General features: G+C 44.3%; 1 long non-coding RNA gene across 1 annotated transcript in view; it reads right to left on the reverse strand.

The window, feature by feature from the left end:
* Positions 1-3,667: 3,667 nt before the first annotated feature.
* Positions 3,668-14,263, reverse strand: part of LOC146810572 (uncharacterized) — a 76,613-nt gene continuing 66,017 nt past the window's right edge. The window contains exon 4 of the long non-coding RNA XR_014966613.1: positions 3,668-3,798. This is a non-coding gene — a long non-coding RNA (uncharacterized LOC146810572). The remainder of the gene's footprint in view (positions 3,799-14,263) is intronic.

Here is a 14,263-nt window from a genome sequence, read left to right on the forward strand (position 1 = left end):
ATGATTACATGTATTGGCATATACTCCCTTTAATGTGACTTATGATGTTGTAGTGCATGTACACAGATCTGTTGTGTGATGTCTGAATCACGCAAGAAGGCGTGGCAGGTACAGCAGCTACGTAGAAGCCAGCAGTGTTGCTGTTTCAGACATGTGCTGTGTCAACTACTCTCAGGGCTGGTGACACAGATGTTGGAATGTACCAATTGGCATTCACATAGTCTGAATATGTTTTGGGGGCACTCACTATGTACATACTGAACACATGTACAACTACTTTAGATCAAGGTGTCTCTGTATGTGACTTGTGCTGTAAGCTGTAGTTTCAGGCCAGTCATTGTTGGCGCTGTGTCAGTCAAAACGTAAGATGTTGGACACATCTCATAGAGGAATTGAATTGACATGTGTCCCCTTTCATCTTACCTAGGAAGCGACCAAATGTGCATTGTCCTTTCACATTGCTTGCGGACATGGAGAATGAGGACATCATATGTAAATTCAGTTTGGATCGACCTACCCTTCAAGACCTAAGTGCTCAGTTGGAGCCCCATCTGAGGCCTCACAGAACCTATCCGACTGCTTTGACACCAACATGTAAGGTGATGGCGGCTCTGCATTTCTTTGCAACTGGTTCGTTCCAGTGCACAGTGGCCAGCGCAGGTGGGATGTCTCAACCAATGTTCAGCATTGTGCTACGTGATGTCCTGTCCACTATGATGACCTACAATGACAGCTGCATCCATTTTCCCAGGAGACATGAATTGGCAGCTGTGAAGGGTGATTTTTATGACCTTGCGCACATCCCTAATGTTGTTGGTGCGGTTGACTGCACACATGTTGGCCTGGTTCCACCACAAGCATGTGAGCACATATACAAGAACAGGAAGCATTTCCATTTCATTAATGTGCAAGTGGTATGCCAAGCGCATATGATAATCTCCCATGTCTGTGCCAAATTTCCAGGATCAGCACATGACACCTACATACTGCGTAACAGCATCGTACCACAGCTGATGGCAAATCTGCATCCAGAGCATGCATGGATTGTGGGTGAGTACGCAGAGTCAAGTAGCGTGCTGTATGTGTGACATGCTGTCCTCAGCCACAGTTATATTACAAAATTGGTCTGTGTATCTCACACCTAGGTGACTCTGCATATCTTAACCGGCCTTGGTTGTTGAGCCCACTGAGGAATCCCAGGACCCCAGGTGAAGTCAGCTACAATGAGGCCCATGGGAGGACAGGTCGTGTAGTGGAGCGTACTTTTGGTCTTCTGAAGTCTAGATTCCGGTGTCTGGACAATAGCGGAGGTTCACTACTCTACTCACCCCAAAAGGTGTGTCAGATCGTAGTTGCATGCTGCATGCTCCACAACCTGGCCTTGTGCAAAGAGATCCCCCTGCTCCTGGACGATGATGAGCAGCAGATTCCCCCGTTTGCAAACCCAAACATGTCCAGTGACGAGGATAGTAGAAAGGAGGAAGGTTTTGACCTGCGTCAACAGCTCATCAACCGCTACTTCCCTTGAGTGTGAGTAACATTGTACAACAGTGCCATTGTTTGATGTCTTTGATGGTAGTGAAAAGGCCTAAGTGAGGTTTTTGACTGCTGCCTGTTGTTGGCTCTGTGCTGATGGCTGATGTTTGTGGCGCAGTGTAGTCATGACCAGCCACATGATGTCTATGTTGATATTTCTCATTGTAATGTGTGCTGGTTTGTGTACCTTGATAACTAGTGTTGTGTACTGGCCGTGATGCCATCACCGGCAAGTAAATGTTGTTCTCTTGTGTCTTTCTAGGTCCCTTCAGCCCCTCAATGCCTCAAAACAATCAGAGATTCTGGTACATTGGAATCAGAGTCAACATTGTACATCCTGTGATAAACATGGACCTGACACAAAAACATAGGTGTGTAAAGAGTGTTTATTTACAAAGTGTGTTTGTGACAGACATGTGATGTTTAAGAAAATGGTGCAAAGTGAATCAGTGAGTTGTCAGTGATGGTAGACCAGACAATAGAGTAGTCACCACATTCCTGTGGTGACACAGTCCAACAGACTCCTGCCATCAGCATTGCAGTGTGGGTAAGGATAGTCAACAAAGTCAATGTCAAGGTGAAGAGAGGTGCCATCACGGCTGGCTCTTTGACTTGTGTTTGGCTGGTGCTTTGCCACGTGATCATCCTGTGGTGTTTCTCGGACGGCCCCTTTTGCATTTTTCAGGGGGGCCTCTGCTGCGGGCTCAGCGGTGTCTGAGGAGTCAATCTGTTCGAGCTCAACCCTCTCTGTGGCCGCAGCTGAGGTGGTGGGAGTATCATCCTGAGGGCTACTGGTGGGAGGTTGAGCTGTCCTTTGGGCCGCATTACTGTCCCTCAGAACACCCACAAGCTGACCCATGAGGTCCACGATTTGGCCCATACGCGTGTCCATGGACCTCAGCAGCAGGTGGAGCTCATGCACTTCTTCCGAAACCTGGCCCATTTGTCCCTGGGTTTGTTCGTATGCCCCAAGGACTCTGGCGATATTGGCCACGGTTTCGGCCCCAGTGTCCTGTCAGTTATGTCCCCCAGTTGCCCTCTCATCTGCCCTGCTGTCCCAGACCTGTGGCGTTGCCACTCGATGCACCTCCAGACTCTCCCTGCCCTCCTCAGATTGTGGGGTGGTGTTGGTATTTGATATTTGAGGGGGTATTTATAAAGCGCAACGTTCGCTCCGGAGGGAGCATCATGGCGCTGAAAAACCTGGATGCCCGGTCAAAGGTAGGTGCGAGGGAGGCTAGATGGCGGCTTTAGTCCAGTCGTCGGGGAGGTTGAAGATCCAAGTTTTGAGAAGTTTTCTGAAAGGCTTCTCTAAGGTCTGTTGTCTCAGGTGTTTAGGCATGCTGTTCCAAGCTTTGATGGCCAGGGAGCTTAAAGTTTTTCCACCTTTTGACTTCAAGTTGTACCTGGCGGAGGACATGAGATTGTCATGGGCAGAACGAAGGGAGCGACTCGGGTTGTAGTGTGGAAAGCGTCTGGTTAAGTATTTAGGACCAGTGTTGTTAAAAGCCCGAAAGGCAACAGTAAGAATTTTGAAAAGTATTCTTTTATGGAGGGGTAGCCAATGCAGTGTTTTTAGGGCTGCAGAGATTGAGGATTTGCGGGGTAATTTTAGGACCAGGCGGGCAGCAGTATGGAGGACGCTTTGGAGTTTGGTCAGAGTGGATTTTTTGATCCCAGCCAGGAGGCCGTTACAGTAGTCAATGCGCGAGATTACGAGGGCTACTGTTACAGTTTTCCTGGCCTCAAGAGGGAGAAAGTCGAAGAACTTTCTGAAAGATTTAATTATACCGAAGCATCTGCCGGCAACCGTCCTAGCGTGTTGGTCGAATGATAGATCTGCGTCAAATACTACACCAAGGTTTGTAGCTGTTGTGACAGTTTGAGGAGGGGCAACAGAGTTATCCGGCCACCAGAGGGCTGGGCAGAAGGAGGTGTTCTTTCCGATGGGGAGGATCTCTGTTTTACCAGAGTTACATCGGAGGTGGTTAGTGTCCATCCACTGGAAGACCGCAGTTAAGCAGTTTTTAAGATTAAGCTCAGCTTTATTTGAGTTGTCCTCAAGGGGTACGATCAACTGAGTATCATCGGCAAGGAGAGTGTTGCAGGCAGCACTGGTGGTGGTGCGCCCTGGCAGTCCTGATGGGCCAGGTTTGGGCTCCGCATCTGATAAACTGTGCATCCGAGAGTCCATGATCCGGGGAGGGGGAGACTGGCTCTGCAGGTTGGTGTTGTCATCTGCAGTAGTCAATTGTTGATGTCCTGTTGGACAGAGGTGAAATGGTCATTGAAATGCACCCCACAAGCTTGGGTTAGACGGTTGGATGTTACATACACCACACAGTTTAGATTGATATCACTTTGTATGGCTGCACGTTACTGAGCATCATGACATGATGTGGAGGTACAGACATTACTTGTCCATGGTGTGACATGTCAATTGATACCATGTTCCACTTACAGATTGTGTGATTACAAGGACATGTCGTCATCTAACGACTAGCAGCACAACAACTTTATGTCAAGCGTCTTTTTTATTTACTCTGCATGGAAGACGTTACATATGAGCATGAACTAGCCATTGTAATCTTATGCATACCTTTGTTATATCATGTATCATTGATGCTCTGCCCCCATGGCACTTACACATAGCATTCAGTGCTGTGCATGATTGTGTCCTGAATTTCTTCAACATGTGATTTGGTGAGTCAAACTTTAATTTCTCTGACTGTTACATACGCTTTGCTGTCTGCACACTGGAAGTGGCTATTGGATCTATGCCAAGTTGGGTGACATGTGAGGGCTGATGTGGTCATATGGCTCCATGCTTTTTGAGAGGAATGGCAGGGTGCATGCACTGTCTACCTACCTGTTCTTTGACACAGTTGAGGGGAATTGCTGCCACATGGTTCTGGGTGTGGGGGCTGTACCATCCTGCTGACCTTTGGGACAAGGGTTCCTGGTGGGAGTTGTAGTGCAGGCTTCCCACCCACAAACACCCCTCCCTGTTAAGATGGCTACCTACCTGTTAGGTGTAGATGAGCAATGCAATAGCTGCGATATGCTTCTGGCTGGAGGGGGGTGCTCCATCCTGCTGAGCTTTGTGACAAGGGGGCCTGGTGGGAGTTGTAGCGCAGTCTTCCCACCCACAAACCCCCTTCCCTGTTAAGATGGTTACCTACCTATTAGTTTGATGAGGGCAATGCAATGGCTGCCACATGGTTGTGCGTGGGAGAGTACTCCATCCTGCTTAGCTTTGGGACTAGGGGGCCTGGTGGGAGTTGTAGTGCAGTCTTCCCACCCAGCAAACACCCCTCCCTGTTAAGATGGCTACCTACCTGTAAGTTTGATGTGACCAAACCCCCTTCCCTGTTAAGATGGCTACCTACCTGTCAGTTTGATGAGGGCAATGCAATGGCTGCCACATGGCTGTGGGTGTGGGGAGTGCTCCATCCTGCTGAGCTTTGGGACAGGGGTACCTGGTGTTGGAGTGCAGTCGTCCCACCCACAAACACCCCTCCCTGTTAAGATGGCTGCCTACCTGTTAGGTGTAGGTGAGTAATGCAATAGCTGCCACATGCTTCTGGCTGGGGGGGGGGAGTGCTCCATCCTGCTCAGCTTTGGGACAAGGGGACCTGGTGGGAGTTGTAGTGCAGTCTTCCCACCCACAAACCCACCTCCCTTTTAAGATTGCTACCTACCTGTTAGTTTGATGAGGGCAATGCAATGGTTGACACATGGTTGTGGGTGTGGGGTGGAGTGTTCCATCCTGCTCAGCTTTGGGACTAGGGTGCCTGGTGGGAGTTGTAGTGCTGACTGCCTGTACACATGCCCCCCATGGAAAAATTGCTGGCTACCTTTGGGGTGAATCAGAGTGAGTACATGTTGGATCTGTGAGACGTGTTGGGGAGAGTGTGGTGCACATGAGTACATTTGGGCCCAGGAGGTGTAGCTTTGTAGTTGTGCAAGACAGTACATAGCAGTGTAATGGTAGACATTTGTTGGTAGTTACCAGCCTCCACTCTCCCGGCTATTCCTGTGAAACTCTCCCGATGCAGTGTGGCAAGCACCTTCCCCTCCCATTCGGGGAATGTTCGTAGTGGAATGGGAGGGCCACCGCCAGTCCTCTGAGCCAGCTTAAGGTTCTTTCACCTTGCTCTTGAGGTCATTCCACCGCTTCCTGATCCATTTCTGGGAGCGCGGGATGGGCCCTACTGCATTGACCTTGTTGACTATGCTTGCCCACATTTGATTTTTAGTGGCTTTTGGTGTCTGTTGGACCAGGCTTCCAAACAAATGTGGTTCTACTCTGAATACCTCATCTACCATCACTGACAACTCATTGTCAGTGAATTTGGGCATTTTCTTCTGTGACATGGTGTGTGATGTGCAAATGGGTTAAAGGTGCAGGTGTGAAGGTGGTGGTGGTGGTGATGTGTGTGCTGTGTGTGTTGTGATGGTGTGATGTTTGCAGGTTTGCCTCTCCTTTGTGCTGTGGGGATGGTTCCTTCAGTAGTGAAGTTAAACAAAGGATTCTGGTCAGGGAAGGGGCTGGTTTTATACTTAACTATGTGGGTGAATCAAAATGGAGTATTTCTGTCAGGTGTGTTGTGTGGGTTGACCTGGGATTTGTATTTTTTAGTTGCTATGGGGCTGTGTCATTGGGGTGTGGTAGGTGTTTTTTGAGGCTGAGCCAGATCAATGGGCACACTTGGTAGCCTTGGTGTTTGTTTTTTTGTCGACCGCCATTACTCTTCCGGACGACCCCGGCGGTCGGAATACAACAGCCCTTCCGCCAGTTCTCCCATTCAACAATAGTTGCAATTGCGGCAGTCAGAAACATCTCATTGTTCCGCTGTCACCGCAATGATATCCTAATGTAACGTGCGGTCAAGCCGCTGGCCGTGCGGCGGTTTTGGGTCTTTCCGCAGCAAATATAACCTCCGCAGATGGATTTTCACCTGCTCCACACGCACCCGGCAGTCTTTTGTGGAATCCATCCTCCGCGGTTGGATTTTTCTGGCGGTTCATCCTAATCTGACCGTAGGTTTTCCCGTGGTACCTGCGGACGGTTAATTTCCGCTACCACGGCGGTTGGAATGGTTTTCTGACCGCCATCCTAATCGACCCCTTAGTTTTCTGCATCCTTTCCATGCCTACGTTATTTTATTGCTTTCTAAATCTGTCCCTTTTGTGGCTGATTCCTTCCTATTGATTGCACTCAAACACATTTTCAAGATTTGTAAGCTTATTTCTGACACTTTTTCTCGTGACAATACCTGGCCCTTTAATGTGCTTTTGTCCCTTTACCACAGTCATACTGTACACTTTTGTTTATCCTTGCCTCTCTTCCATGGCCACCTCCTTTCTTTTGCTTCCCCTTTTTGTTCCCTCTACATCACTGTTCTTCTGGTTTCTTCCCACTATGTCTGCCTGTATCCTACATGTTATTTAACCACACTGGCATACTTTATCTTGTTACTCCGATAATATTGCCTACATGCTAAATTCACATATGTTTACATAAACACCATAGCTCACTCTCTAACAAGGCAGTACATTCACAAAACGAAAAAAATTTCAAGACAATTGGGGAACTTTTTTTACAGTACACATCCCAGCCGTCCATGCCCAGTCAATGTGGTGGTTACCAGGACATTAAAAGGACTTGAAAAACATTTTCACACTATATGACAGTAGTGCTGCTAACACCCTCTGAAGGACAGTTTTTTGTTAAGCCATTTCACTTTTGAAATGCAAGCAATACCGCCCAAGGGTGAACCAGCTAAAAATCATATTTAGCTCACATTTCCAACCACTCAATGTTCCTCTCACTATCCCAAGTAAAATGACACCTCACTTGTGTGGGTGGGCTATGTGCCTGTGACAGGGAAGGGCCAAAACTGTGTAGAAATTGAGGGGATATCACAGTGAGTTGATCAGCACAATTTTTAAAAATATATTTTTAGGCTGACTCTGCTCTGGGCACCCACACAAGTGAGGTATCACAAATTCACAAGGAGGTTGAAAGCACAAAAATTGAAAAAAATAGGCTATGTCCCGATAAAATGCCAAAACTATGCAGAAAATTTCAGTTTTCTGACAAAAGTCTGCCTGTTCTTGAAACTTGGGAAGGTGGTGATTTTAGCAACACTAACACTTCGTTGACACCATTTGCAGGGAAAAAATCAGAATATTTTGTTCTGCAGCACTTTTCCCCCCCAAAATAAACGAGATTCAGCTATATTTTGGTTAATTTCTCGGTCCTCTCCATGGGAATTTACAAATCCTGGATACCTTTAGAATCCTCAGGATGTTGGACAAAAAGGACGCAAATTTCGCATGGATACCTTATGTGAACAAAATCTTATGGGGGCATACACGCAAACTACACTAAATAGCCCAAAAAAGGCTTAGCACAGGGGTGGGGGAAAAGCCCAGCAATGAAGGGGTTAAAAACCCTCACCGTCCTTAAACACTAGCCATCTATCACCCATAAGAACTCATCATCACCCTAAACTACTCATCCCTGCACCTTAAAAGTCAATTTCTACATCTAAACTCCACCCATCCCTGAGTACTTAAAACCCCTTACCGCCCTAAACTCCACCTCATCCTGAACCCTAAAAACTCTTACCACCCTAGCTGCTACCCTTAATTGAACTTTAAAAACCCTCACCAGTCCTAAATTCTGCCCATTCATGACCCATAAAACGCCTCAACATCTTTACACTCCACCCATTCCTGAAACCTAAAAACACTTCATGCACCTGAACACCACTCAGCCCTGAACCCTAAAAACTGCTCACCACAGTTACATTCCACCCATTTCTGAATCCTAAAAACCCCTTTCTATGCCTGAACTCAAATTATTCCTGACCTCTAAAAACCCTTCATCACCCGAAACATTCCCCATCCCAGAACCCAAAAACCTCATAGTAGTCCTAAACTCCACCCAAGTTTAATGTAATTTTGGATTTTCCTTAAAATGATCTTTCCTTTAAAACGTTTCCTTAAATTTTCAAATCTCTTTTCATTTTCTTTAAAACTGTCTTTCCTTAAAATTAGTTTTCCATGATTTGGTTTCCTCTAATGTGATTTCTCAGTTTTTGTTTTCCATTAATTCCCACATATCAATAGATGTTACCAATGACCTAATCATGGACTGGTTCATCATTAATTACATGTGAAGTTATTTTCTGTAATGGGTATATTACTAACATAATAAATATGCAAGTCAATGTAAATATTTTTTTACTAACTATTAATTATACAGTAAAATGTTTACTTTTCACATGAATTTGTAAATAAAATATTGCTGTATACTAATCTTACAATAAAACACTTTAACGTATTAAAACGATGCATTTCAAAATGTTTTATTCACAAAACAAACACTTAAAATAATAAAGCAAACTACTGCTCTTCTACATTTACAAAAAAACACACAACCTTTAACAATATAACTCACACAACTTTACAAACACAACACACACACATGAGACTCCATTATAATAACAACAAATTAGCAACAAAAACATTGAGAACTATTGGCTTTGGCAATGCTTAATTAAAACTAAACTGGCAATACAATGTTTTCCTAATGCCTTTATTTTGTATTAGATGCACTTTTCTACTCGTCACGTATTGAAAAATGTGCCACTTCGTAAGCTCCCCTTAAGTTGATATTGACATGCCATACCTATCTGATTCCTTACCTGGGGTCTGCTACTCTGGTGAGCCATAACTGTTTGGAAAACGTAATAATTTAGCAGATTAATACAGTATATATACATAAAAAAGCAACATTTAAAATTGAAAAAATTAAAATGCTCTGTAATTGTGAAGGAATTTGAGATTGGAAGTTAAAAATGATGTTGGTATCCATAGTTTTATTCAAGGGGGCAGCGCATGTACGGCAAACAAAATCTAGTATTGCCAATTGGTGGCCTCAATTAAACCACTAGTATGTACTGAGAAAAAGAAAGCATGTATGAGGGGCAAGAAGATAAAATGTCAAGCCAAAGTCTAATGCATTGCTTTATCTGTTAGAAAAATTAGTTAGTGCTTGTGAATTAAATTAAATAGTTCATAATTTGTGTACATTTGTTTACTGTATACTTGCTTCTGTATTTTTATGTATTGTTTCAAGGTTTAAATAATGGAAGTTGCTTTGTCTGGGTCCTTGGCTTCTGGTAGTGGTTGATTGGAGGTCCGCAGAACCTTTGACACATCAGTTTGTTTTGTGAATATAGAGCCTTACTATGCTAGTTCCTCATTGTTATTCGGTTGTGTTCTGACAATAATTGTCTTGTTTTTCTCTGGACAAGGGAGCAGAGCAGCAGTAATGGAAGATAAATGAAAGGTAAATCTTTTTTTTCTTAATTGTCATCAATGTAATGTGTTGTTACCTGTCCAGCTCTGATCAGTAGTTTGATATGTAAATGTTAATTGGCAGGTTTGTCAATTAATGATGGTATTTTCATATTTACATCAGGATTTCCACAGTGCCCTTAGAATAGGGAGCAATAATTGGGTCAGAACGCTCATGCTCATCCTGAATTTACACCATACATTACATTCCAATGAGTGATTGCCCCTGATATGTACAAGGCCCAATCCACTGATTTGTTGTTTGAGCTACATAGCTAAGCAACAAGTGTGGGTAAGCTATACATCTGTATATTTCCCATTGTCTCTGGAGTCAATGATGAATTGAAAGTTGATTTATCTAGAAGCTCCCTTTAAGAAGAAAAGAAAAAAGATGTGTAAGGTTGAGAGCTGGTAGTTCTCATGAGACTCTAGTTTAATTGCTTCAGCGCTCAAGCCCCCATTTCAAGTTTGAAGTATATCTAGATTCAGGGGGAACATCAGATTCTTCTCAATTGGAATTGCTACCTTTGTAAGAAAAGCCTGCATCTCTGGGAAGTTTCCTGTAAAACATTTTGCCAGTAAAAAGCAAGTGGAATATATCTAGGGGAACGGGCTAAGGGTGTCAATGATTAATGCTCATTCCAAGGGACAACACTAGTAATGGTGCAGTATTACTGCACCTGGTATTTACAGTGGTAGCAGCAATTCCAGGTGCAATATTGCCGCATCGTTTTACTGGAGGGGTCATAATGAGCCCCTCAGAGAATTCATTCCCTGTTTACTTCAAAGCTGTCTTACAAACTATAGTGAACCATGAAGCCCCTAGATGTAGGCATTGCTCTAGGGTATATGGACACAAGTAAATGGCCCATTACTGAGGATTTACGTTTAGGCACAATGACCTGGTTAGGAGCCGAAGCCACACTTGCCATCAGGAGTGAGGCTGAAGTGCAATATTTGCCACTCCTGTTCCTGAACCAGGTAAGCATAATGGTAGTTCCTCACCTACTTATAGCCATTACTCCCAAACCTCTTTTTTTCTTCACACTTTTGTTGTAGCTTTTTTAACCCACTTCCCCATTCTGATGTACCCTGACGTGTTTCTGTCATGGTGTATGTAGAGTGTCCTAACTTCTCTTGGTGAGTGTGTGCTACCCGAATTGTCAAAATAATAAATACAGTTCTGAACCCAAAGTATATATTAAAGCCTTATAGCCCGCTGTAGCGGGCTATACCTGCTTTTAAAGGCCCGCTCCTGCGTTAAAGGCCCGAGCTGAAGGCGAGGGACTTTAACAAGGGAACAGGACTTTAATAGCCGGTAAAGCACTGCTACGAAGGGCTATAAGACTATTAGAATATTCTGTCACTAGAGGGCAGAATGTTCTAACAAATAAAACAAAGGCCTCTCGGAGCTCGAGGGGATTTAAATCCCCTCGAGCTCCGAGAGGCCTTTGTAAAACACTGGAATGTTGCTCTGCCGGCTTTTACCGGCCATAGAAGCATGGAGCACTCCATTGTCTTCAATGGAGCTCCCAACATTCCAATGTTCTAGATAATCAAGCCGAGCATGGTAATTATTATGAGATCCAAAAGCAAGTAAAAGGATTATTGAAAGTCTAAAGTTTGCATACCTGATATGTGAGCTTTGACATTGTTACTGTTTGATATGGTTGTGTTATTGCCCCACCATTAACTTTGATCTATTGGTAATAGACCATGCAAGTGCATCAGTAGAGGTGTCATTTTCTTTACTCCCTCTGTTTCAAGACTACCTCTGTATAACTGACCTATGTTGTTTACCTTGCTACACCATCACTAATCCATGTCATCAGTTTGTGAAATGTGGCATGAGCATGACAATCTCCCTTTCAAAATTGCCAGATCCAGTTTTGCAGGCAATCATGATAAAATAATTATACCTCTTGTACAAGGCTATGCCTGCCAAGGTAACAATGTTGGTTCAGCTGTTGCTAAGCATAACTTTTGGGTGAGCCTTGCATGAAGAGACACACCTGGTATGTCCTTTTGTCACTGGAGTTGGAGGCCAACAGCCATTGACCATCTTGTTATGGAATCTAGCTGGCCTCATTATACTAAGTCAGAAGACTTGGGCTGGTTTGAGTTGAGTTTGACATTTTCAGTTACTAAGAAAAGTGTACGTTCAACCTATTAGCGAGGTTTTACATTGCAGGGTACATATGCAAAGAAAGGCTGAAGGAGAGTGTGGTGGGGGTTACTCTTGTGGGCATCATCTTGATTTAATGGCCAAGTACGCCAGACTATGCTGTACAACCTGGTTATAGTATTATTTGAAATGAGGCCACAAAGCGTGTATTGATATATTTCCATAATGATTTGAGTCAGGGTAAAAATCAGATCTAGTTATCTTTTGATGGGCTGGGATAGCTCTACAAAAAGATCCATATAGTCTGTTAATAGTTCAGTGGGTGGTGTTGATGTTAGTATAATCACATCAAGAATTTTGCATGATCACATTAGAAATAAAGATGAAAGGTAGGGTCAAGTCTTGCACCTGGTGTGTTTACTTTTAGAAGAAAGAGGCCATCAGGTGTGTAAGAGCTAAGACAGACACTCCTGCTAGTTTTACTCACAGTTTATGCTAAAGAAAATCTTAATCAATTGCACAGCGTTACATATTGAAAGATTTCACTTAATTGATTTTCAAATGGTGACATAGAATGAGAGTGATCACAATCCTTTGATTTTATCCTTACTTCCTCCAGATCACATAGCAAGAATATGTTTAATAATTACGGTTCTGTTATATAGAATTTATTGTAATATAATATGATATCATAACTATAAGAAAATGGACTGTTTTTTGGGGTGGATGACTGCCCACCTCAAGAAATAATCACAAGCTTTGTCAGGATGAACCCTTAAAGTCACTAAATTAATCTGAGCTCCACCCCTTGGTGTCTATACCACAGAGCAGACAGGCTTAACTTAGGGCAAGGTGTCAAGTAATTATGCAGTACCAAAGCAATAAAGTCAAAATGCAAAACAATTCAAATCTCAAACTGAATTAGAAAAATAGAGTAAAACGTAATCAACAAAATGACATAAAAATGACAAAAATCCAATAAGGGGAATCAGAGATATGAATTTTTAAAGATTTAAGGGAAAATAGCTCCAAAAAGCATAAAACACCAACAATAGTCTATGGTCGCAGTAGAGCAGGTCCAAGGCATAATTTCAGACTGCCTACGATTGAGCGCAGGCCGGATATACCAACCAGGTTCATCCTGGTCAAAGATTTCACCTTCTGACTTAGCCCTCCAAGTTCCTTATCCTCCAATGGAGAACTCTTCTAATGCCCCCCAGAACCTCAGGAGGGGCAATTAGAAACTCACATGGGTGTCAGACAGAGGCCACCAGCATAGTCCAGTCCAGGTTCAGTTGCCACTGGTCAAGTGGCTACTTCCAGCAAAAGTTATCTTGCAGCTTATTGTCTTCCTGTAACCATACAGGAGTTCAGCCACCTGTTCCTTAGAATCCCCTTCTTTGTCCTGGGCACTTGAAGGAGCATGTCCAGTTCTTCACGGCTCCTCTTACGTCACAGGCAGCAGGTCCAGTCTATTTCTGTTCTTCCGCAGGTCCAGAAAGTGTTCTGAAGTGTGTGCCTGGAGATGCTATATTTATTCCTGGCACAAGGTAGTTAGTGGATGTGGTGATGTATAGCCCCTCCATAACCAAGGGTGTAAAAGTTCCTGGGGCTAAACATAATCACGTTTTCCCTAGTTCCTGATTGTCTTCCTGTAAACAGTCTCAAAATGCAATGTGTCAGGATAATTTGGAGATGGCAACATTTTTCAGCCACACTAAACTTGGGCTCTGAGGGCTGGGTGTGTGCGGAGTATATTACGATAAACTCTGGTGCCGATTAGGATCCTGGAGAAACCGGGTACGAACCGTCGGTCGGAGCGTATTCTCCGTCCGACTCGTTTCCCGGTTGCAAAACTTTACAAACATGCAAGTACGATTCGCACGGAAACACTATTTCCGTACGAATCGTACAAAACACCAACCGAGGAAAATAAACATACAAATGACATCCGGAAAAGCGCCGACGTCATCCCGCGCGGAGAATATTTTCCGGCAGCCAAAAACTGCCGGAAAATCAGGACGACGCGCACAAGGAGCACCTGTACGCGACGGACAGACATGGACCTGAACCTACGTGTCATCCCGGCCCTCATAGCAGTCGACCTCCTCTACAGGTACCGACGCAGACGCCGCAGAAGGTCAGAACAACACCCAGGGGCAAAGGGGGCGGGGGGGACAGGGGCAGGACACAAAACCCCCACCCAAGTCACACAGCACACATGCCCTG

This window comes from Triturus cristatus, chromosome 7 (assembly GCF_964204655.1).
Source record: "Triturus cristatus chromosome 7, aTriCri1.1, whole genome shotgun sequence".
NCBI classification, from domain to species: Eukaryota; Metazoa; Chordata; class Amphibia; order Caudata; family Salamandridae; genus Triturus; species Triturus cristatus.